General features: G+C 38.9%; 1 protein-coding gene across 19 annotated transcripts in view; it reads right to left on the bottom strand.

Moving 5' to 3' along the window:
* PARD3 (par-3 family cell polarity regulator) overlaps positions 1 to 25,665 on the bottom strand; it is a 661,643-nt gene that overhangs the window by 110,211 nt on the left and 525,767 nt on the right. The window lies entirely within an intron of this gene.

Below are 25,665 nucleotides of genomic sequence, written 5' to 3' on the forward strand. Positions count from 1 at the left end.
GCTCCTGGTGCAGCCTGGGCAGAGGGCTCTGCTGTCACTGTCCTGAAATCCTTACTAATTTATCTGAACTTGTGTTGTGGAAGTGGAGTCTGATGGGACCACGGAGTATGTGAGGAGCAGAGATCCTGCAACGCACATGTGCTGTGTGGTTTCTCTGTGCCCCATCAGCCCTTACCATTCTCGATGGATGGTGGGCCTGTGACATGTGGGAGTCCAGCCGAGGTGCTACCACCCTAAGGGGCTGCTCTTCCCAGAACCTGCTTTGGATGCAGAAGGAAGGCAGTGGTGTTCCGAGAAACAGAAATGAGCAAGGAGCCCTATCATATCCTTTCTGACTTGTGTTCATTTCCATAATTAGCCAAACACACTGTAAAGGATGGCACAGACGGAAAGGGAAAGATGGAGTGACCTTTCACTCCTTCCTTACTCGACAGTAAGTCAAGGGTAGAGAATGAGTGGAGTGTGGGCTTATCAAGAAGAGAGTATCATCAGTTGAGTTGGTTTTGTGTGACGTTTCACTACTTGGTTGACAAGGCAGTACGTATGCATGTATGAGCTATGAAGCACAAATTAGGTCATTTCAGTGATTCAGCATGCAAGTTAAATGCTTTTGCATTTGTATTTAAAAGTGGCATTAATCCCAACAATGTGAATGCGCTTAGGACCACTGAGCTTAAAAATGGTTAAGATTGGCAAATTTTATGTTACGTGGATTTTACCATAACAAAGAGAATGGCATTGCATGCTACAAAGATGAACGGTAAAATCCATGCTGATAATTTAAAACTTCAGTGTTTCTCTACTTAGAACAACATTCCATAGTGAATTAAAAACCTCATGACAGGCCAGAAAAGAAACTGTAAAAGAAAAGAAAAAGCTTTCTATTTTTATACCTTTAATAGCACTTTTTTCTTGCATTTTAAACAAAGGACCTAGAGTTTTCATTTTGCACTGGGCCTCACAAAGTACGTAGCTCAAATTGAGCATGAGTCAGTGATCTGAGCGGAAGTCTTTGTCCCTGGCATGACCTAGGCAAACTGAGGCTTGCCCAGGAAGGACCAGGAGCTGCCCTTCTTGCTGAACGCGGCAGAAATAGAGCACACGGCCCCTCCTCCAGGAGACTGACAACATTGGGCTCCGACATGGGAGACACCGTAAAGATTTGGAACCCTCTATATATGCTAGTGCTCTGGCAATAAATGTGATAACAGAAGCAACAGTCACAGCAGCAGCTTTCTGGCATAACTAGGATAATAATATATTGAGAGAGGGAGAGATCCATCTGGTGGTGGTGAAGGGAGAGAGTTGTTCCTTACCTTCCAGAAAGCTATCCCAGGTCTGCGAGCATCTGGGGTGTCCAGAAGGAGCTTGCCAGAGGCCCAGGATGGACATCATTTGAGCTCTGGGGACAGAAGCCACCAGCAAGGCCCTTACCTAACTTTTAACCCTGAAGAGAGCTCTTCTGCTCACACAAGCATTCAGAATCCATTGCCTCAGTCTACTGCTCCAGTGTCTCAGCTGCACCGCTCCTTCTGGACCCCAAATCACACAGGATAAATCCAAGAAAGTGAAACAAGACACCTAGCCCTCCAAAGCACATGCTACCCTGGACAGCTCTCATTTAGTATGCTCTCCACTCCCATCCTCTGTGGTCCTGCTAGGCTCTCCTCTCCCCTATCTGACCAACAGCTCTCTGCTATTCAGATGCTGAAAGCCTTTTGGGGGGTCTACCATGTGCCTAGAATTACTGACCTTTGTCTAAATCATCTCACTGGGAACTCCTAACCATCCCCCATAGTGTATGTTATAGGTCTCCTGTTTTAGATGAGAAGCAGGTTCCCAAAGATTGGGGAGTGCATGTGACGTCGAAGAGAAGCAAGGGGCAGAGTAGCACATGCACCCACACCTGCAGACCACACTCCCATCATCTCACAGTGCTCCTGGGTCATGAGGAAACACCCAGGCACATCTACACTATGAAACACTATAAAACAACTGGCTCAGACTCTATACCAGCAGCACCGTCAAAAGAAATAAAAAGAGGGTGAGGAGAGAAAGAATATTTTATTTCAAAAAAAAATTTTTTAGCGTTTGACTTTATTTTTTTGAGAGACAAAGAGAGACAGAGCATGAGCAGGGGAGGGGCAGAGAGAGAGGGAGACACAGAATCCGAAGCAGGCTCCAGGCTCCGAGCTGTCAGCACAGAGCCCGACGTGGGACTCGAACCCATGAATGTGGGATCATGACCGGAGCTGAAGTTGGACGCTCAACCAACTGAGCCACCCAGGCACCTCAAGAAGGAATATTTTAGATGACAAGAAACTGAAAAACACATTGCAATGATATGCATAAAACTTAACTGTATCTTGGATCCCAAACTATACTAGTTGGGGGAACTTGAATATGGATTATATATTCTATATTATTGAATCAATATTAATTTATTGGGAGGTTTTTTTAAATTTTTTTAATGTTTATTTACTTTTGAGGGAGAGGGAGACAGACAAAGTGTGAGCAGGGGAGGAGCAGAGAAAGGGAGACACAGAATCTGAAGCAGGCTCTGAGCTGTCAGCACAGAGCCTGATGTGGGGCTCGAACTCACAAACTGTGAGATCAGGACCTAAGCCGAAGTCAGATGCTCAACTGACTGAGCCACCCATGCGCCCCAATTTATTGGGAGTTAGTTTTTTGAAAAATGGACCAGAGGTGGAGAAGGCTTAAGGGGGAAAGATGAATGGAATGGGAGACAAATCTGACTGTATCTGTAATGTTATTTGTCTAATAAGAAATGTAAAGCATACATACAAAAAACTCAAAGCAAGGAACACTATATGAGGCACATAAAGCTATGGAGAGATCATACAGGCTTAACATGATCAATTTCAAGTCAGCACAGAAGTAGTTAAAAACATTAACAACGACAGCCATTTATTAGCTTATTATGCACTAGGTTCAGATCTACACAACTCCTCCATATTCTTTAGTTAGCCTTTAAACCTCTCTGTGACAGACGTGAACCCCATTTCCACAAAACAGGAAATTGGGGTTCAGAGATACCATGTAACATGCACAAGGACACACAGCCCAAGATTCCAACCCAGGACTTTATGGCTCCAAATCCCAGCCTCATCATTATTCTAAACTGCGTATTTTAAAGTAGATGAAAGGTGAGGAAATAAAGGTGGATATTAAAGAGCTTGTTCTGAAACCTTGAGAATATACTTGATCCCTACAGTTTGATACGATCAAACCTCTGAGTCGGTCAGCCTCAGGAGGGAGAAGTCTCATTCTGAGAGCCTATGCCAAATCCTAGGATCATTACTGCCCTTATATTCCTGTCTCGAGACAACAAACCTTAAGAGATTGACTTAAAAGCTTTTCATAAGACATAGTTAAGAAGATCAATATCCAAATACATTGCTCACTGAATCCTGCTTAAGTTGACAATATGGAAAGATTATTTCTCAGCTGGATTTGGGAAAATCTCACAAGATTTTGCAGAGGCACATGGGGAATTGGAGCAATATTACCAGTATTTCTTCTTCTTTCATCAATGTTTTAAACACATTGAAAACTCCCCTTGGGGGAAGAACCAGGCCGTGTGTGTGTGTGTGTGTGTGTGTGTGTGTGTGTGTGTGTGTGTGTGTGTATCTTCCACAGGACACAGGGCAAAGAGCATAATACATACTGAATCCTCAATAAATATCTGTGGAGAAAGTCACTAGAATCTCTCTCACCTGATTATAAAGAAATATAAACAATCTCTTATTGCAGAAAATTGAGGATAAATCCCTGAGGCACTGGCTGTGTGGTCACCTTGTGAGCAGAAACACTGTGCTTCAAGGTGCCACAACAGGAAGTATAAAGGACAGGGAGACGGAAGCGGGTGCATCTTTGCAATCAGTAGGGACGATGAAAGCCCTCAGCAGAACAGAGAGCAGAAGGACTGCGAGTAAATAATAGAGATGGAACCGGCCGTGCGTCTGCTGTCATCTGATGGTTTCCAGGTTTTCATAGATATGCTATTTCATTAGGGCTGTAGCAGTTATCCATCACCCTGTTCAAGCCCCATCAAATCACTGTCCCTTTGCATGTGTCTATCTCCAAAAGCTACAAAGCAGCCCTGTAGAAATCTGGGTACTGTCAGCTAGAATGATTTATTCCTTTTCCTGAACAAGCTGGTTCCCTGGACTCTTTTCACGGTGGTTGTTGTTTCAAATGCTAGCGGGTTTAAAATTTGGAAAGACACACACACACACACACACACACACACACACACGGAGAGGAAGAGGGAGATTTTCAAGTTTCACAGAAGGGGATATTTAATTAAATTCAACCCAAAATATTTTAGGTTCTACTATGTTTCGAGCACTGAGGATAAAGAGATAAAGAAGCTCATATTCTGGTGAGGGAGACAAACATAAGTAGATCATGACAGTAGAGGGTTCTACATTCAACACTAGACAGAAGAACAAAGAGATAGGGACGGAACAAGTTCTATCAGAGTGGAGAAGTGAGAACACAGAAAACATCACAAAAAACCTTAAGTATCCAAGACAGGTTCCACAGGAGGAATGGAACTTTGTCATGCAGTCTTAAGTATTTTGACTTAATTATTATCTAGGGCATCCATGTGTACACGAGGTGACTTCAGCTCCTTACTCCTCACACCATACACAAAAATCATCTCAAAATGGACCACATACCTGAATGTAAAAGCTAAAACTGAAACTTTTGGAAGAAAGTTTCCTGGAAGAAAACATAAGAAGAAATCTTCATGGCCTTGGGTGGAGGAAAGAGGTCTTAGATATGACACATAAGTATAATCGTACAAAGAAAAACTGACAAATTGGATTCATCAAAATTGAGGGCTTTTGTACTTCAAAAGACATCATTAAGGAAACTGACAAGTGTCCACCAATGGAGGTAAGGTAAAGAAAATGTGGTGTGTGTGTGTATACACACACACAACAAATTTATTCAATCATAAGAAAGAAGGAAATCCTGTCATTTGTGACAGCATGGATGGCCTTGGAGGGCATTATACTCAATGAAGTAAGTCAGAAAGAGAAAGACAAGTACCATGTGATCTCGTTTATATATTGAATCTAAAAAACAAACAAACAAAAAGCTGAAGTCATAGATACAGAGAACAGATGGGTGGTGGCCAGAGGTGGGGGCAGGGGGATTGGCAAAGTGAATGAAGTTGGTCAAAAGGTACAAACTTCCAGTTATATAAATAAGTCAGAGGGATGTAATGCACAGCATGATGACTATACTGTGTGATAATTTTGAAATTTGCCAGAAGAGTAAATCTTAGAAATCCTCATCACAGGAACAAAAGTGTAACTGTGTGAGGTGATGGACACTACTAAATATGTTGTGGTGATCATTCTGCAACAGATACATACATTAAATTGTTATACTGTATACCTGGAATTAATAAAATGTTATATGTCAATTATATTCCAATTTAAAAAAATGCTAATTGTAGACTGTAGGGTGGATATTTGGGTATTAAAAAAAAAAGAAAAGGGGCACCTCGGTGGCTCAGTCAGGTAAGTGTCCGACTTCAGCTCAGGTCATGATCTCACAATTCGTGAGCCCGTGTCAGGCTCTGTGCTGACACCTCAGAGCCTGGAGCCTGCTTTGGATTCTGTATCTCCCTCTCTCTCTCTGCTCCTCCCCCACTTGGGCTCTGTCTCTTTCTCTCAAAGATAAACATTAAAAGTTTTTTCTAAAAGAAAAAATTGACAAGCCATAGATAGAATGGGAAAACTATTGGTAAATCACATCTCTCTTAAATGATTTATATCAAGAATACATAAAGGACTCTTAACAAATAAATAATAAAAAGCAGGGGCGCCTGGGTGGCTCAGTTGGTTAAGCATCCATCCAACTCTTAATTTCGACTCAGATCATGATCTGACAGTCATGAGACTGAGTCCCACATTGGGCTCCATGCAGAGTGGAGCCTGCTTAGGACTCTGTCTCTCCCTCTCTGCCCCTCCTCTGCTTTCTTTCTCAATCTCTCTCAATAAATAAATATTTTTTTAAAAAAAACAATAAGAAACCAAGTCAACCAACCTTATTAAATCAGAGTCAAAATTTATGAATAGTTTACCAAAAAAAAAGGTACACAAATGGCTAATAAGCAAAGGTGTTCAACATCTTTAGTCACTAGGAAAATGCAAATAATTAAAGTCGTAATAAGATAGTATTTCACACCCATTAGGATGACTATAATTTAAAAAAAAGACAATAACAACTGTTGATGAGGATATGAATACATTGGAACTCTCCTATACTGCTGGTGGGAATGTAAAATGATACAATCATTTTGAACAATCGTGTGTTAGTTTCTTATCAAGTTAAACATAAACTTACTTTGCAACCCAATGATCCCACTCCTGGGTATGTGCCCAAGATAAATGTGATGTGTCCACATAAAAACTTCCATGAAAAAATTCATAAGAGCATTATTCACAATAGCCCCACACTGGAAAGATCCAAATATCCATCTGCTGGTGAAACAAAATGTGGTCTATCCACACAGTGAAATATTATGGAGGAATAAAAAGAAGGAATTATTGATATATGCTACAATACAGATAAACCCAAAAACATTCTGCTAAGTTAAAGAAACCGAATGAAAAGAGATACATATTTATTTCATAGTTCTATTTGCATGAAATTTGAAATGTCCAGAAAGAGCAAATTTAAAAAGACAGAAAGCAGGTAAATGTCTGCTGGAGTTACGGGGTTAGAAAAGAAACAAGGAATCTTTAGGGGATGATGGAGATGTTCTAAAACTAGATTACTGTGATGGCTGCACAACTCTATAAATTTACTAAAAATAATTCAATTGTACAATTAAAACAAGTGAATTTTATGGGGTGTAAGTTATCCTACAATAAAACTGTTAAAATTACTGGTTAGGATGAAGATAGGAAAAGGCAAAGATTTTTAGAGAGCTTAACAGTGGAATAGTCTGGTGTGTGCTAAATATTTTTAAACAAATGAGTACAAAACAAAAGAATGAATAAACACCACGTCCCTGATTTATGCCAATACTGTCCATTATGTGAAACTCTTTTCACCTTTTCCTCTGTTATCCTCATGGGCTTTTGCACCTAGAGGGTAAATCTGGGATTATTTTGAATTCTCTCTTCTGTTTTTCTTTTCTACATTCACCTTACCCTGTCTGGAATTGCTTGTTTTTCTTTTTATATCCAAACTACCCAAGTCTCCTGGTGTCTGATTCTCTTGAACCAGATAAGACGAAGGGGTCTACCAGCTGTGTTTCCTAACCACCTTTGTCAGCCACAAAACCTCCAGACCCCTGTACCCTCTGGTCTGTTGCCTCAACCCCCAAACAGCTACTCCGATCCCAGTGAGTGGGCACTCAACGTTCAGCCTCTCACATCAGCTACAAGACTCTTTCCATTAGGCATGCCTCCGCTTCTCACTGGAGCTGTTTGTGTCTGTTCCTCCAAATATGGCTTCACACACTTCTTTTTAAACACATCCCACGACTAGTAAGCTTAAGTATAAGGCCCCTTAATGGTATTATTTTGCTCTTACTAATATATCCCTTTGTTATTCTTCTCTAGTTGGTGTTTGTGTGTGTGTGTGTGTACGCACATGTGCATGTGTGTGTCTGAAACCATATTAAAAACTCTAGATCACAAACAATGTCCTGCCCCATCTTTCTTATGCTCTTAACATACCTAACAACTTTGTGTTATTTTTGTTGTTGGGCAATAAACAAATAACCAAAGGAAGGAAGGAATGGGGTACTATTGCAATAAGAAATACTTCTCTTATTGGAAAATCGTTGGTCACCTACAAAAAGTTTAAGCAGGAACTACTCAATCACTACTCATTACTCATCATGTGGCTCTCATGTTCATTCCTACTCACTCACATTTGGGCAGTCTGAAAAGACCACAGCTTTAGTTCAGATTTATGCCCTTGGCCAGCTATGAGGCAAGATAGAAAACTCAAATGCATTAATGGGAAATATGAATAACCTTTCTTTGGCAGGCTCTGGGTAGGCCCTGAGCTGAGGAAACAACTTGGCCTTTTGGCACTATTTAATACATTGAGCAACCACAAATCAAAGACTGTAACCAATGAGGAAACACATACAATAGAACATAAACCAACCCAGCCACAGAAACCAGGAGAGCCTCAACCTGTCCGTTTCCTGAACTAAGAGAAATACATGAGGCGCAATCCAGTACAGACCACAGCACCGCCCAGTACCAGAAGTGCTGTATACCTGCTCCATCTTGCCCTCTGTCTCCACCCCAGACTTGCTCTATCAAGACAGACTTCTTTCAAATCCGTGTTGGTGAAGTGAGGCCTTCTGTTTATGTTTATCAAGAACAATAGTAAACAGACACTTTGATATAGCTAAGATCAAGGTATTCACTTAGGGAAGAACAGATCGGAAACCCTCCATGTCTAGTAATTCCCTCTGGGCACTTGAATACAGACCTGGAACATCTGTATCTCCTCCAAATGATGCTCTTTTAGTCAATTTCATACTGGAGATGTCTTGTCCTATTTTGGCCTTTTACATTTCTTTTTTTTTTAATTAAAAAAAAATTTTTTTTTTTAACGTTTATTTATTTTTGAGACAGAGAGAGACAGAGCATGAACGGGGGAGGGGCAGAGAGAGAGGGAGACACAGAATCAGAAGCAGGCTCCAGGCTCTGAGCCATCAGCCCAGAGCCTGACGCGGGGCTCGAACTCGCGGACCGCGAGATCGTGACCTGAGCTGAAGTCGGACGCTTAACCGACTGAGCCACCCAGGCGCCCCTTGGCCTTTTACATTTCAATGCAAACCGGCCACCTGGAAAATAAGAACCCTATCTTCTGTTCTCCTTAAAATGACAAGTTTAGAAAGCAGAAGGGCAAGTGTGCAAGCAAAAACTTAAAGAACAAAACAAAACACATACACACCAACTCTTGCAAGGTTGCTTGCTCCTCATTCTTAGGTTACTCTAGCTATACCCAAAAGGAGATGCTCGTTCCTGCCATGAAAATCTGTCAAAGTTTGCCAAACTAGATTTAGAAATCCATATACATACATACACACAACAACATTTCTTGAAGTGAAATTACAAACTTTACTCTTACAGGAAAAAAAAAAAACATATATGTTACGTGAGTTTTTTCCCTTTCATTTGACATATGTTTTAGCATTATGATCCTAAAAGACAAAAAAAAAAAAAAAAAAGTATTTATTCAGGAACTATTTGTTATGAAGAATCAGCTTTTGGTTGCTGAACTTTATTATTTCCAGAAGTCACACCAGCTGGAAATGTATTAGTTACCTCTGAAGGTCATAAAATTTCAATCAATTTTAGAATGTCAGGGCTGTCTGCAGCATATTCCAAAACTCAACATTCAAAGTGGCAGTTGCGGCTTAAAGATGATCATCTTTCAGGTCCATCACTGACTTACACAATTTTCACAGGGCGGAGATACACAGAAAACTTGTCTATATCAAGTGCCTCCTCTGGAAAGTCTCCACCACTCTCTCTAAACAGCCGCCCATTGTTCTCTGACATGGACAGACTTTGCTTTAAATCTTCATTTTTTTTTTTTTTTTTTTTTTTGAGCCTCTCTTGCTTGTTAATGCCCTGACCTTGGCATCTGTGCTCAAACGACAGCTAATGTGATCTGCTCCAACAATGCTGACTATTGGCAAGGAACATAAGCATGCTCAGTGATGTCATTGAACTCATTAGGGATATATTTGACATTTTGGCCCAAGAGAACATACTTATTAAACACAACCTTAGTGAACAGCAGTGTGGCCTGTTGATAAGTAAAGTAAGACAATGCATGTTTTGTCTTGCTATAAAAATAGCACTTTGACCAAGAAATAGGATTTCTGCTCTTGTCTCTCTAATTATGGTAGCAAAGCAAACTAAAAGGTAACTTATGTAAGGAGAGATGATAATCTGAAATTCCCAGTGTTATGTTAGACATTTTACAGAATCTAATAAAGGTCCCAATATTAATCAATCATTTAGCAAGCAATCCCTTTTCCAATCCTGACCCAAGAGCAGAAGCAGATGTTACTGTTGCTGAGACAATATTACTTGAGAAAACGCCTTATATGTATACAAAGCAACATCTCAATTATGATTTGAGCATAGATGGGATATTTATGGACTGATAAAGCTCAAGATGTTGGCTTCCAGCAACTCCAATCCACTGCAGTTTTATCACCCTATCTATTCGATGAAGATGGCTTGAGCTGGACATGACAGACAGGAAGGACAGCTGGAAAAGGTGCCAGGAACACTGCTAAGCTTTGGCACCAGAGAGGAGACCTACGAAGCTTAGGAAACCCGCTAAAATGCAGCACTGTAGGCCTCGCCTTTTGGCACTAAGGAAAGGCAAGCCTTTGATTAGATCCTAAAAGAACAAATATTTCCTGAGATTTTTTTCAAACAAGATTACTTTCAGACATGCGAGTGGAGTCTTCCTCACTTACTGAGCTGTGTGACTTGAGGAGGTTGATGATGAAAATCACAGAGTAATGGATGCCGTGCAATGTAAACAACTACTTGTTCCTCAAATTATAATGTTGAGAAAGCAACATGGAAGAATGGTTGGGATCTTTGTCTCATGGGAAGTATAGAATAAATCCTAGGAACAAACACTCTCCAAACTCTAATACATTAGGGTCAAGTAGGAATAAGCATTTTTTGCCCAGCTCTGCTTTGGGGCCTGAGCTGAGGAGATAACTTGGTCTTTCTGTCCCCTCAGGAGACTCTCTGTTATGATGGAGTGTGCTTGCCTTCTGTAAACTCTTCCGTCTTCTACTCCATCAGGTATGTAGCCAAATGTCTTCATGTGGCTAAATCCACAGTCATCACTCTGTCCACATCTTCCTCCTCTCAAAACACCACTGAAAACAGCTGACCACTGCCTCCTTCCTGTCTCAGTTTACACTATTACACTCTCTCAACTTCCCTTCTACTATTCTTTCTATCCTGTGTTAGTTTCCTTTGCTCTCTCCCATTCCTGACTGATCTCTCAGCACTGGAGAATCCCCAAGGCTCAGAATAGACTTTCTCTCTCTTTATCCTCTTCCTACATGGTACATCCATTTCCATAGTCTTAAAAACCATCTGAAAGTTGATGATTCCCACATTTGTGTCTCCTCTGACCACCAAACTCACATATCCAATGGTTTATTTGACATCCCACACTTCACATGCTCTAAATTCAACACTTCCATTTCTCCCCACACCTGCCCTTTCTTGATCTATCTACCTCAATAAGTGGTGCCACCCTACACTAAGTTGTTCAAGTCAGAAGCTTGGGAGTTCATCTTGACTTCCTACTCAGAGAAATCAACCCACAACAGCAAGTTTTCTTGGTTCCAGCTCCAAAATCTCTCTCAAATCCATTCATTTGCCATCCTACTATCTATTCCAAGCCCCCATTTGTTTCATCCCCTGACCAGTGCAACAGGTTTCCTGCACCTGCTACTGCCCATGGTGCAGGGCATTAATCCACTGTCTCTGCTCCACAGCCACCTTTTTATCTTTGGCTCTGTGTTGTCAGAGCTGCTTTCTGCACTTAGTGTCTCTAGATACTTCCGTTATCTTTTTCCTTTTCTAACCACTGCATAACCAAGCCCCTTTACTAAATCCCACCTGTTTGAAATACCCAATATAGTTTGTATTCCTGGATGACATACCCACCTTATAATCCATTTTCCACATAGCAGTCATCAGGATATTTTAAAATTATAAAGCAGACTATGCTCACAGTCTAAAAAACACTATAATGGCTCCCCCATAGCATTTTGAATAAAACTTATCTTGTAAGCTTTGCCTAGGTAGGTTTGATTTCCACATACCTCTTTGATTTCATCCCATACCACACTGGCTTCCTTCCAGCTTCTGAAACAGGATGAACTCTTCCCTGTCTTTCACTTTGTTCATGTAGCTCCGCCTGCTAGTCCCATGTCTGACTTCCTTGTGTCCTTCAGGATTCAGCCCAAATGGCATTTTCTCAAGAAATCTCTTTCCTCCTAAAGTATTTTAGCACCCTAAGTCCCTATCACAATTTATAGTGGAATATGTATGCAGTATGCATTATTACTATTATATAATATATGTACACATACATATATATATATGTGTATGTGTATATATATTTATATATATATATGTGTATATATATATATATATATATATATATATATATATGTATGTGTATATATATATTTAGTTAATTCCAACCCCCATGATTATAAAAGGCAGGGACTTTGTTGAACTCACCAATGTGTACCCAGCACCATAATCTCAATATATATTTGTTCAATGAACAATGAATGTAAAAGTAAATGAATGACCAGCATTCCTACTATGTTTCTATAAATGAATGATTTCCAAATACCACAAATAATTTAAAAATCAGAAATACCTCTATTTTATAAAGAATGATTTGCAAGATAAATTAATAACATACACACACTTCAGGGAGAAAACCACTTAAAACATACTAGTCCATGGTGGATTCTTCAGAAACACTGCTTTATTTACTCACTGATGTACTATATGTAAATTTTTCTTATTTACCAAAGCAATTTCTCCAAGGAACTCCATGAATCTGAAAGTAATTAAATTACTATTATTTTTTTTTAAGATTCTATAATTTAGACCACTAATTTAGTTTGGTCTTTTTCCTACTTAATGTGAATTTATTGAGTTTTGCTGAATTTTCTGCATTCATTTTTTTTTTTAAGATTATTATGTTATAGAAATATAAAAATTCCTTGAATTCCATTGGTTGAAATATCACGAGTTTTTCTAATAATATCAAGTCTAGTGTTTGGTGCAACAGGGAAGAAGCAGACAAGAGAGCCGCAAAGTCAGCCCAATGCTGCACTAAGCATGAAGATGACTTGGGTTAGAGTCAGCTCGAGGGCGGGGAAGATTCTAGGCATTCTTCCATAGTCTCCCACTTTGACTTTTGAAAAAAACCTTATTCAAACTGTTTGCTTTTGTCATGTTGTCTCCTACTCACAGATATTTTTGTGATGGATATTTATATATTGGGTATTTGCATAATATTACTTACACCTGGTCACTATTCGTGGATAATATGCTTTTTTCCAATTCATCTATGTGTTTATAAAATGCCACATTAACCACCACTGCTGTTTAGTTACTGAGTTCTAATGATTGATATAAACAAACAAATGTGCGTGTGTGTGTGGATGTGACTGGCATGAAAGCAGATTGTGCTGAGTTCTGACTAATGATATTCGCCTGTGATCTTATTGGTCTAAATCTGAGTCAGAGATGCATATTTACAAGAGTGACGGTCACCATCACTGCTTTTACATTTACATGTCTTTGATATTTTACATAGTATTAAATGATTTTGATTTGTTTTAAGAAAACGTCTGACAATATCCATTTCAATGCATTTTCCAGCTGAAATGCTTCCAAACACAATATTTCCCTCTAAAAGTATTCAACCATGTAAGAACATTCATATACTTTTACAGGTGTTTATATTAGTGGAGACTTGATACCAAGAATATCCTGCACAACTGAAGGTTGCTAGTAGGACAATGTCATCTATTTCATAGTTGGTGAAATAGTAAATGCTAGAATCTTGGAGATTATGCCCAATCCAACCATCTACTGAAGTATGAGGCCAGTTTTAGGGTGTGTGACGGCTATGATAGGAATAATCTATAGTTCATGATGTAGGGAAACAGGGTGAGAGACACAGACTGGAAGCTTAATGACTAAGTTCCACAATCTAACACCTACTGTCCAGTGACACAATATCCATCAAAGAAAACCGTATCGAGCAATGGATACTATACTTATTTTAGCACCCACTTTGCCTCCCTACCTCTAACCCCTCTTCAGTTTCCAGGGATGCCTGATCAGTATAGTTTTAATGTCACTTTTACTAGAGTTTTCCCTCAATTATAATAAAGAACTGGTCATTTATTTAACTATGTCAAATAAAGACTAAAAATAATGACATTTTCCTATAATGACTATATTATAGATAATTAAAAGATTAATTATTAAAAATATTCTCTCACCTCTAGTAAAGTAGACGCCTTTTTTTGTGTGTGTTGTTTTTTTCTGTTTTGCATTATGTAAAAATTGTCTCAAACTTTGACTGCCTTTGGAACACTAGCTCATAGGAAAAAGTGGTTCTAAGACCCGTGGTGATGCTCAAAGACTGAAAATGTTAACAAATACCAAAATTTCTGAACCAAGGTAAAATATTCAAAAGTTTTAGTGGGATTCTAGAAGGAATGATGTGGGACAGACTTTCACTATTCCTTTAGCACCGATCAAATCTATTCTCCAACAGGTCTGAACGATTTCCATTATGCAAACATGTTATTGGCACATGTCTGTGGCTCTTTTCAGCAAGGGGGTTCTAGGGGCGGGCTGAGAATTAGGAGTCTTCAAGCACTGGGAAACTTGAACAATAATTTAGCTCCTGGAAAACAGTATTGCCAGTATTTATCATAGCTGATGTTAAAATAATGTAGAATTAAATGTTCTACGAAAAGAATTTTTTAAATTCCTATTAAGAACAGAGAAGCTGTAGCTGACAGATGTTGAGGTCAAGCCACGCAGCCTTTTACAGCTAATACAAAACCTATTACAGCACTCAGTACATAGTGTTGGTTGTCAGAACGAGCATGTGTCTTTAAACTCTTAACCACAGATTAGAGGCTTGCTTCCTGAGGGTTTTTAGTTTCTTTAAACAGATGGTCCAAAGTGAAGATGAAGGAAGCTGTTTTGATCCATTGTGTAGGTACAGAATGTTATCTTTGTTTTGTTTAAGCATTACACTACCTAGAGTTAAATAATTGGGTGACAATTCTCAGCTTTACTTTGAAGTTAGAGCACATGTGGACGGAATGTTTGGTAATTTTCTTAGCGTATTTGCATAAATGTTTACTCTCCTGCAAATATGAATGTAAATACAACTATTCTCAGTGCTTATGTAGTTATTTAAGGGATCGGCATACTTCTATACACATTGTTTATTTATATACTTTTTCAAATAACTGTGATCTTTTATAGAAAAGAGAAAAGCTGCTGTTTTGCAAAGTTTAAAGATAGGACAGTGCCTTATTCAAGTTTCCATACAAGATCTTAAACAGCTTTCAAAAGGTATAAAGTAAATCCTCCTGATACATCTTTTGATCTTACAATGAACACATGAATGTGAATTTAACTCTGAATTTTTGATATTATGAGCATGTGCATATGACATTATTCTGATATACATTATAATCTGAAATTACATTGCTAAGATAAGAAGGCTGAAAGTAGTCCTTCTCCATGAACATAGGATTAGGAATAAAGAACACTGTCTTTCTAAACTTAGCATTTGAATGCAGTATTTGATATGCCTCTCCTAGCTTGGCTTCACAGGGGTAAATGGTGTTTCATCAGCCCAAATGATTGGGAAGATGGTTCATGAATTTAGTTTATGAATACTGACACATCTCAACCCACAAATAGGGATGTAACACTGCATCAAAATGGAACTAAAAGAGGAAAAAGAATACAGCAGCCAATGAAAAAATCTAGATGAGTTGAACAAAGGCACTTAATTTAATAATGAAAACCACTCCAATGCACAGCGTACTGTACTATACCTCTAGCCATTTAATTATTAAAATAAATGCATATTCAGATGTTTCCCAAAGATGCTTTCTTTCTCTTTCAGATTCAAAAGAACGTCTTTCTAATCCAATACAATTCTTTTCACTCTGCATTTCAGCAGCTGTCTTTCCTGATTTCTAATCAAAGCTGATGATAACTGGCTTTGGCAACAGACTGTAGTATCCCAAATGAGTAATTAAAGCTATAAATGTGCTCACTTCTTCCTCAAAACCCAGGGTGCATTTCATAGCCTAACAGATTCAGGCTCAACAAGGCTCTCCTGGTTTTTAAATTCGGTCGGGATCTTTCGTGCATTAATAAAGGAAAGGCTGAGGTTTTGTGTGAGCATTTTTCAATAGCCAGTTCCACTTAGACAATACAAATGTCAGTAGCATGAACAAACTCCTTCGGTCTGCAATATCTCCCACACATATGGGCCCAGGAGGAAGAAGCTGGCAGCCAATAATAGGCTTATACTAAGAAAGAGAAATATGGAAAAAAAGAGGATATGGCATTTTAAAGAAAAACATAAGAAAATATTTTCAAAATTAGAGAAAACTCTTAAATTATGCAGAACAGAACATTTTAAATCTCTACCTGAGAAACAGTGGTCAAGGGAAGAGATATATTCAGTCTGAAATGGACTCTACCTTGAAAGGATATATTCATTTCTAACCTACCTCATCCCCTATAAGAAATATGAACTCATAAAGTGGAGAAAAAAGTAACAGATAGATACACTGGGTCAATGTAAAGCCTAAACGGCATTTTCTTTCCAGCTCTTAATAAGTGCATGTTACAACCATGAAAAAATGTAGGTTTTTAAATATATGTAATTCAGAAGATAAATTTGACATATCTTAAAAGGGGAAGAGACCTTCATCAGAAACAGAGATGGGTATTTTTTTTTAAATCCAAAATACCAGAAACTGTTCCACATTTCTAAATGTTTTTACTTATATGCTTAACTGAATGAAAGGGAAAACTCAAAATAAGAAAGGTTTACTTTAAATTAAATCGAACAACTTTTTATTGAAGGTCATATGCACTCTTAAAGTACCCTGGTAAACTACTCAACTCTGAGAACAATTTCTTTATCTCATACCACCCTGAGGCCAGCAGCCCAATGAGCCCTGAAAGGGGATAAAAAATACGAGAATCTAGAAGAGTAAAGCTAGCCACAAAGAAGGAGCACTCTGCTCCCGGGCTTCTTTTTGAAACAGCCGGCTGGAACATCAACCTTTAGCAGAAGGTCAGATCGAAGAGGTGGGAGAGGCCAAGGATGAGATGGGCTAAGGGAAATAGAAGCAACTTTTACTTTTAGGTGGAAACTCCTAAACCACCTTTTATAAAACCAAAAAGTTCTTAATTTGGGATTTGTCTGAAATAGAAATGCCCTCCCATCTGCTGGTACTATTATTTTAAAATAGAGAAAATGTGCATTTTTAGAGTTTAAAAATGTTTTATTGATAAAATACAATTACTTTTGTAATTTGCAAAAAATAGCAGTAAGAGAGAGCATAGTGCATTTTAGGTTGTGAAAAGATCCTGGGAAATGGATAAATATAAGCAGCAGCTAATAATCATTGAGTCCTTACTATATACAGGTGCTCTTTTTGGTTCTTTATGTGCATTATCTCGATTAATTTTGTGACACTATTTAAGGCAATATTACTGTTCCCTTTTACAGATGAGAAAACTGAGGCTCACGCTGTGAACCCCAAATTGGTTTGACCAAGATGAATACATAAAATGAAATATTGTAGCCATTTAAAAAAATACTTTTGTAAGAGAATATTTACTGGCATGGAACGATGTTTGTGACATAGTAAGTAAAAAGGCAGGTTATTGAAGAGTCGTGTATAATATGATTCTATTTTTAGCTCTGAATAAGTACACATTTGTAAATATCGACCTGTGTGTGTGCCCCTAAGAATATACTCTAAAATGTTAACAATTATTATTTTGGGGTGAGATCTTTTCCTTTTTTGCGTTTTCTAAGCTTTATACAAAAAAGTATTACTTTAATATTAAAATAATTTTAAGATTTCGTGAAAGGAAGGCTACTATTAATGTAGTTAATTCATTGGTAAGAGTTTCCAGAAGCTCTTCAACACATATTAAACAAGAACTTTTAGAAGGCATGCAAGAAGGGTTAAAAACAAAATCTTTGATAAGTATTTATTTATTTATTTATTTATTCATTTATTTAGATAGTGTGAGTAGGGGAGGGGCAGAGAGAGAGGGAGAGAGAAGGAAATCCCAAGCAGGCTCTGCACTGTCAGCATGGAGCCTGATGCAGGGCTTGAATCTATGAACCATGAGATCATGACCTGAGCCGTAACAGAGTCAGATGCTTAACTGACGAAGCCACCCAGGCGCCCCTGATAAAGAGGTTTTTAAATACAGCTGAGGAAAGGTAGGATTTTTGAATTTGGTGAAAAGGAGGTACATACTTTAAAAACCTGGAACAGAAAGCACCATAAGAAGAGGACTCATTCTTGCTCCTGGTAAGGACCTTCTCTTGGTGGCACACCTCATAGTCAGATAACTGCCAGCCAGCATGATTTTCTGAGAGTAGGTAAGAGTACTCACCATGCAAGGGGAGGGAAGCCCACACTCTACATACATACATGCATACATACATGCATACCTATAAACACATAAACATCCATTCATTCATGTATTAATGTAAATATACATACATAAACATATATGTATGTTATGTATATTACATATCTACATACATAAAACAAGAATCAGCTAGCACCCACTGCAGCCAGCCACCACACAGGCAGACAGGACAGGTAGACAGGACAGATGGGGTCTCTGAGCTTATAGAGCTATATTCAGGAGGGCAGAATTAGAAATAATAAAACACACAAATGAATAGGGCAAAATGAGATAGGGATATATGTATGCAAGCATTAAAGAAGGGTCACAGGCTAGGGAGGGACTGGGGGGTGGGGCAGCCTGAGGCTTTCGACTGGGCATACGAAAAGACCACTCTGAAGAGTGAGCCTGTCTCATGTCAAGGTCCAGGGCAGGGCATGCAGCAAATGAAATGCCAGGTGCACGGGAATGAGCTTGGGAATACTCTCCTTGGCCAGTGTGGCTGGATGAAGGGAGTGCTGGGGAGCAGCAGCCCGGGGCAATGGTGTCCCTGGCCGCAGTGAGTTCCGCCAGGCAGGCCTCAGGAGAAACAGAGCAGAGCATCCAAAGTGCACAGAAGTGAAAAGGCGAGGCTGCATCAACAACAGCAGAAATAAAGAAAAGAATAAAAGAGGAGTGGAAAGCAGCACCGAAGTAGATGAGGACCAAAGAAGCAGGCAAACGGAGTGAGTGCTTAATGCAGAACAGGGTCAATGTGTCTCAGTCATAATTGCAATGAAGAGACATTAGGATGTCTAATAAGACTCTGCAACAGTCACACAGCTCAGCCACAACCACCGGGGCCAGTGGAGTGATAAGGGCGACATGGAATTCAGGGATAAGGGCGAAATGGACCTCCATGTCTGGCCAAGAGCATCCTTACCAACCTCTAAATAAGACAGGATGGTCAACAGTGCAATTGCGCTGGCACTGTCTCCTCACAGATAGCTGTATCTACCTAATGTAACTGTGAAATCAACGGGTTATAACTATACAGTACTTATTGAGCTATTATTAAAAACAAATCTTTTTTCACTTGAAGTCCAATTAGATCCTTACCTGGGTATTGCCTATAACAGAAATATCTAAGTCCAGGAATATCCACAAAACCACCAGTACAGTAAGGTGTACTCTACTTTTCAAAGTTGTTGCACCTTCGAATTAATGCATTTCCTCAACATCACTCTAGCGGTCACAGAAGAAGTCACAGGACAGGGGTAATTATAACAGTATGAGACACACAGGTAGACCTTTATATCTTTAAGTATGCTTTCACAAATAGACTTTATTTCATCAGTATAGCTTCCTTTTTGCAACTGGCAGACAAAGTGTGATTCTGTCTGTTTTATAAATTTGTAAAAGACTACTGATAATCAGGTGACTCACACCGGGCAGCACACCTATGTGAGGGCAGTGGTTTCTGGACTCCACATCGGGTGTTTCTGCCACAGGAAAGATAATGATACGCAGCAACCACCTTCATCTACACCCCCATCCCTCAGCTCCCACTTCCGTAAAAGAAGAGGCTGTTACATCAGGTCCTCCCAGCTCTACAATGGTAGAAACCTATGATTCTAAATAAGTATTTTTTAACATAAAATTTAATGAAAACCGGTATTTCATCACCAACAAAAGCAACATTACAGCTGTCAAGCCATTACTACCCCTCGACGTTGGAAACTGAGAAATGATTACCACTTTAAGGACCTTGTTGAAAAGTGAGCACATTAAAAATAATTTACAGAACCAATTCTCTGTTTGCAGCCACAGTTTAAGAAACAAGAAAATGTATTTGCATTTCTATCTTGTTAATTCCCGTGTTACGCTGGTGTTACTAATAACATAAAATATTTAAAATTTGTGTTACACACAGAGCCAATTATAATTATCTAGTGAGAAAACAATTTTATATGGGAATCTAAAAATAATCTATTTTACCACTGCAACAGATCACACACATTATGAAATTAATTCTATTGCCAATTAATGTTACAGTGGTTCATCCACTGACAGTCCAAGTTTGAAATGCTCTCATCCCAGCTGATGCCCACATTCACAAAACATTACTCAGAAAACGCTGGATAGATACAAAACTGTTATTATGCATATGCAACATATATTAAGTATGTTGCTCAATAGGTCATGTTCAGGGATTATCTCATTTTATTTACTCCATAGTTTGGCCAGTAGTTGATATAGATTAAATTCCATCTAAAATTAAGCCCAAGATTTTATAATGTGCTAAAACTAAATGCTTCTTTACATAATTGTAACTCTCATTGAATTTTTAAAAGGGTTGATTTATTATATTTTTGTCATAGTTTTTAAAAAACTTTTTAGTGTTTACTTATTTTTGAGACAGACAGAGAGAGAGAGAGAGAGAGAGAGAGAGAGAGAGAGGAGTGGGGGAGGAGCAGAGAGTGATTCACATTCAGAATGTGAAGCAGGCCCCAGGCTCTGAGCTGTCGGCACAGAGCCCAACATGGGGCTCGAACTCTCGAACCGTGAGATCATGACCTGAGTTGAAGTCAGACACTTAACCGACTGAGCCACCCAGGCGTCCCTATTTCTGTCATATTTTTTACCTACACCACAATTAAGTATATCTGTAATACTGCAAGCAGGCATTATGCCAAATGTTTTATCTATCTTATCTCATTTACCCTACACCTATCTACAAGTTAGTGATCATTACTATTTATTTGTATACAGTTACTTCACTGTACAGATGAAGGAATAGAGGTAGTTTCCCAAATTCACAGTGTTTAACTTTGAGAGAAACTTATGTCAGTATATAGTCCTTCTTTGTGGCTGACCAGTTAAATTGATAAACGTGCTAGTAAGTTTAATATTGTTTCTCCTGCATCTGGACTTTAATATTGGAATACAGGAACAGGACACTCCTTCAGCCAATGTTTAATTACCAGTGCCTTGCTTAGAATTTGAAACTAATTGGAATAGGACTTTGTTTAGTGTAAACAGACATTTCAAAAGACGCTGATTAAGGAATAATGTGTTTCTTACTCAGGAAACATTTAAAGGAAATCAGCAAAATGTTGTGCCTAGTTAAAGGTAGGGCCCAGTAGTGCCTGAATATCTGCACAGGAAGAAACACAGACAAGAGTAGAGATATTGAAGCGTCCTAAAATAACCTGTACTCTTTGTTTCCTTGGGATGCCTCGCCTTGAATCCAGCATTGTCAGCAGAAGGATATATCACAGTCACTGACTTAAGAAATGTATCGAGAAAAAAGATTTGCATATATTATAAAATACACATATACACACCTCTTTATCAATAGTGAATTAGAGTTATTTTGTCCTCGCAAAAAAAAAATGTATAATAATGGATTTGTAAGGTGATTTATTCTATTCCATCATTGATATGTTACTGCAAAGTAATATATAACTAACTTGTATAAATTAAATCATCTTTACATGCCTTAAGTCACATGGCATATAATCACCTCAAATCAAATCATTCAATAACTTTAAGACAAATTTTTTTTCATTTATTCATCCTACATACCCACATTTAAATTCTCCAAAAATGTGCAAAAGCATTTGCAGGGTATAAGAGTGAATAAGGCCCTTATCCTTATCTTCTTATAGGAGAAGTCACCCACAGACAGAGTGATCACAACATCCCTATGCATGAGCCGGCTTTCTATCTGCAGTGTGAGTCCTAAAAGAGGCTCTCAGGGAATGCCTTAATGATTTCCCACCATCACTAAAGAAGACATCCAGAACATGAGAAAAAATGGAAATCATGAAAAGGGTAGAGGGGCTACAGATAGCTTCTGACACTACTATACAAACACTTAAGGACATCTTAGTAGGCAAGAAAATTGTTTTGAATCCAAGGAAAAGGAGAGGTTCATTCTAACTAGATGTACTGAATTTGCAGAGGAGATGGCATCTAGAGAATTCGGGTTTTAACAATGGGAATAAAGAGAGCTGTATGCATCAGTTTCAGACTGTTTATTTTTTTAAGCTTACGTGACAGAGAATATGACAGAGAAATGCTAGACATATTCTGGGATAGCAAAGAGCCTAGTATGATTAGAGTTTTAACAAGGACAAACACAGAAGATTAAGACTGTGGTGGTTCACCAGGAGGAGAATGCCACCCTAGAAAGTTTGGACTTGATTCTGCAGTGAGTCTTTTTGAGCAGGAGCAATGCCACCCAAATTAGACTTTAGGAAGGTGACAGGACAGGACTGTGTAAGACAGATCACAGATCATTGAGAGGGGCATGGAAATGTAAGTGCTGCTACTTCACTATACCAGACAACGGATAATATATCCCTGAGTAAGGATAATGAAATAAGTGGGGACAAATTGGTTAGACAGACAGTATAGAAACAGAATCAATAAAACCCCATCACTAGATATGGGGATGAAGGAAAGGGGTGGGGAAGAGCACAGGAGATATGGAGGATGATGGTAAAAACAGCAGAGAAAGAGGGAACACCGTGGTGACTATGGTTTTGATGACACAGATGACGCTAGATCTGTTAACTGTTGAGTTTGTGCTACTGTCAGGATACGCAGAGAGGCATGTAGGAAGTAGGGCTGGTACTCAGAAATAGATCAACTCCACTTCCAATGACCTTGGGAATCCACTACATAAAAGTGACAGCTGAAGGCATGATAGGAAGAAAACTGGATCAGAGAGTAGGTACTTGAGAATTACAACATGTTGGGGATAAAAGAACTACCCCCAAAGGGGGTGGTCAACAACAAAGACATGAATTAGAGCATATGAGACAAAGGAAGAGCGTCCTGTTAAATCCAATGTGAACACCTTTCCAAGATGGTGTGGAGGAGTGGTCATCAATACTAAATATTTCAGAAAGAACAAGTAGGAGAAAGACTACACTATGGTCTCCAGGTTTGACAATTTGGTCATTTGCAAAGAGTCTTAATCAAGTGGGACTGAAGCCAACTGTGAGTGGTTTAGAAGTAGGACTGACATGAGTAGAATGAAGATACTCTCGGAAGAAAAAATTTTTAAATATGTTTTAAGAATTTGTTGGGGCTCCTGGGTGGCTCAGTTGGTTAAGTGTCAAACTTCTGCTCAGGTCTTAATCTCATGGTTCGTGAGTTCAAGTCCCACATTGGCTCTTGCACTGACAGCTCAGAGCCTGGAGCTTACTTCAGATTCTGTGTCTCCCTCTCTCCTTGCCCCTGTCCCGCTCTCTCTCTCTCAAAAATAAATAAAACACTAAAAAATTTTAAAAAAGAATTTCCATTTCTGGGGGTGCCTGGGTAAGCTCAGTTGGTTGTGTCTGACTTTTGATTTTGGCTCAGATCATGATCTCAGGGTTCATGAGTTCGAGCCCCACATCAGGCTCTGTGCTGACAGTGTGGAGTTTGCTTGGGATATTCTCTCTCTCTCTCTCTTTTCTCTCTGCCCCTCCCTACCCCTCTCTCTTTCTCTCAAAATAAATGCATAAACTTAAAAAAAAAAAAGAATTTCCATCTCTGGAAATAAGAGTATAAGTGGTGTAGAGTTACCTTCTTATTTTAAGCAACTGGAAACAACTATTTTCAGAAACTGGGGATCACAAAGACTAGAACTAGAACTAGAACTGTTTTTAAGAAAAGGAAACAAGTGAGGTGAGCCCTACCCAGCCTCTCTGTCTGGCAGCCATTCCCACACTACAGTGCAGGGAGAGGAAAACAAATTGTACCGTAGTCACACAGACAGAATATTGAATTGGGGGAGGCTAAGGTGGTCAGAATTTGTGGGACAGATTTTCTGAGAAGAGAGATCTATGCTGAGAAAGAGCTGCAGAAATCTGCTTGAGAACACCAAACTGTGCATGTGTCAGGTAAAACCCACAAGCCCAGACAGGAACAACTTCTGTGAAAAAAATAATTCCCAGTAAGATAAACAATTTTGAACTCGCTCTCTCTTTTTTTAATGTGTTTTGTTGTTGTTGTTGTTGTTGTTGTTGTTGTTTACTTTGAGAGAGCATGAGTGGGGAAGGAGTGGGGGGTTGGGGGGAGAAGAGAGAATCCCAAGCAGTCTTCATGCTCAGCATGGAGCCCAACACAGGGCTTGATCCCACGACCATGAGATTATGACCTGAGCTGAAATCAAGCATCAGATGCTTAACCAACGGAGCCATCTAGGCACCCTTTGAGTATTGGGAGAGTTTTCTCCAGCTGAAGGAAGAGACCTCATGGCATACCTTGGCTGAACACACTGAGTAGTCAGTCAAGAAGGGCCACATCTTGGAAATCAGGCTAAATTAGGCCTCAGCAAGAAGGCTACTTTGAACACAGCCTAAAAGAGATTTTAAAGCAACCTAAAAACAAGAAACAATCAGCAAGTAATTTAACTGCCTGCCAGGAAAGATCCAACACTCTTAAAAAATAGAACAAATCCAGCCCTCAATATAATAAAATTCAACATGTCTAACATCTGATTTAAAAAAATTATTAGACATAAAAGGAGGAAAAGGTGACTTACAACCAGGAGAATAATCAGTCAATAGAAACAGATCCAGAATATATAGTGATGGTGGAGTTAGAGGAAAAAAGGGCTTTTCAGAAGCTAATTTAAATATAATGCGTATGCTCAAGGACATAAAGGAAAGCACAAACCCTATGAGGAGAAAAATGAAAGATGGAAATCTTTTGATGGTACCAAGGAAGCTAGGGATACAATGAATACCTAAGAATGGATTAGGTGAGAAGACCATCTGATACTGTTATTTCATTGCTGTACACAGGAATTAGTGGTATCATGACTCAGAATGATTTGTACACTGAGCCTTTTATACAAATGAGAAAAGCACAAAGCCATCCTATTTAAAACATCATGTTACTGCTGAGTATGACTCAACTCCCCCGTTTTACGTTCTTCAAGGGTTAGAAGACCATTCAAAGCCTGTCACCATGTATCCACAATCAACTGATTTAGGGTAGTTTTATAACATTTTTAGGCACCCCTCAAACCACACAGAATACATTCTTTTCTAGACCATTTCACATACTCATTGCCTACAGTGCTTTGATGCAACAAATTTCCAGTGACTGGTGAATGATAATCTGCACTCTATCTTTTAAGAAGGGTGTTTATATCACTAAGAGCTTGGAAAATGGATCAGTTCAAAATAAAACATTTTGCTAACAACTTTCATGGTTCACTGGCAGAGAAAAGAAGGCTTATTAGCTTGGCACTCTAGATATGGCCTTGTCCATATGGTAAAAAACATACCAGATTTTTAAAAAGTCAATCAAACCATTCTGGTCTAGCTATTAAAATAAACAGCATGGTCAATAAAACTGGTTGTGTTATTTA

The sequence above is a fragment of the Panthera leo genome, chromosome B4, assembly GCF_018350215.1.
Source record: "Panthera leo isolate Ple1 chromosome B4, P.leo_Ple1_pat1.1, whole genome shotgun sequence".
Classification (NCBI taxonomy): domain Eukaryota; kingdom Metazoa; phylum Chordata; class Mammalia; order Carnivora; family Felidae; genus Panthera; species Panthera leo.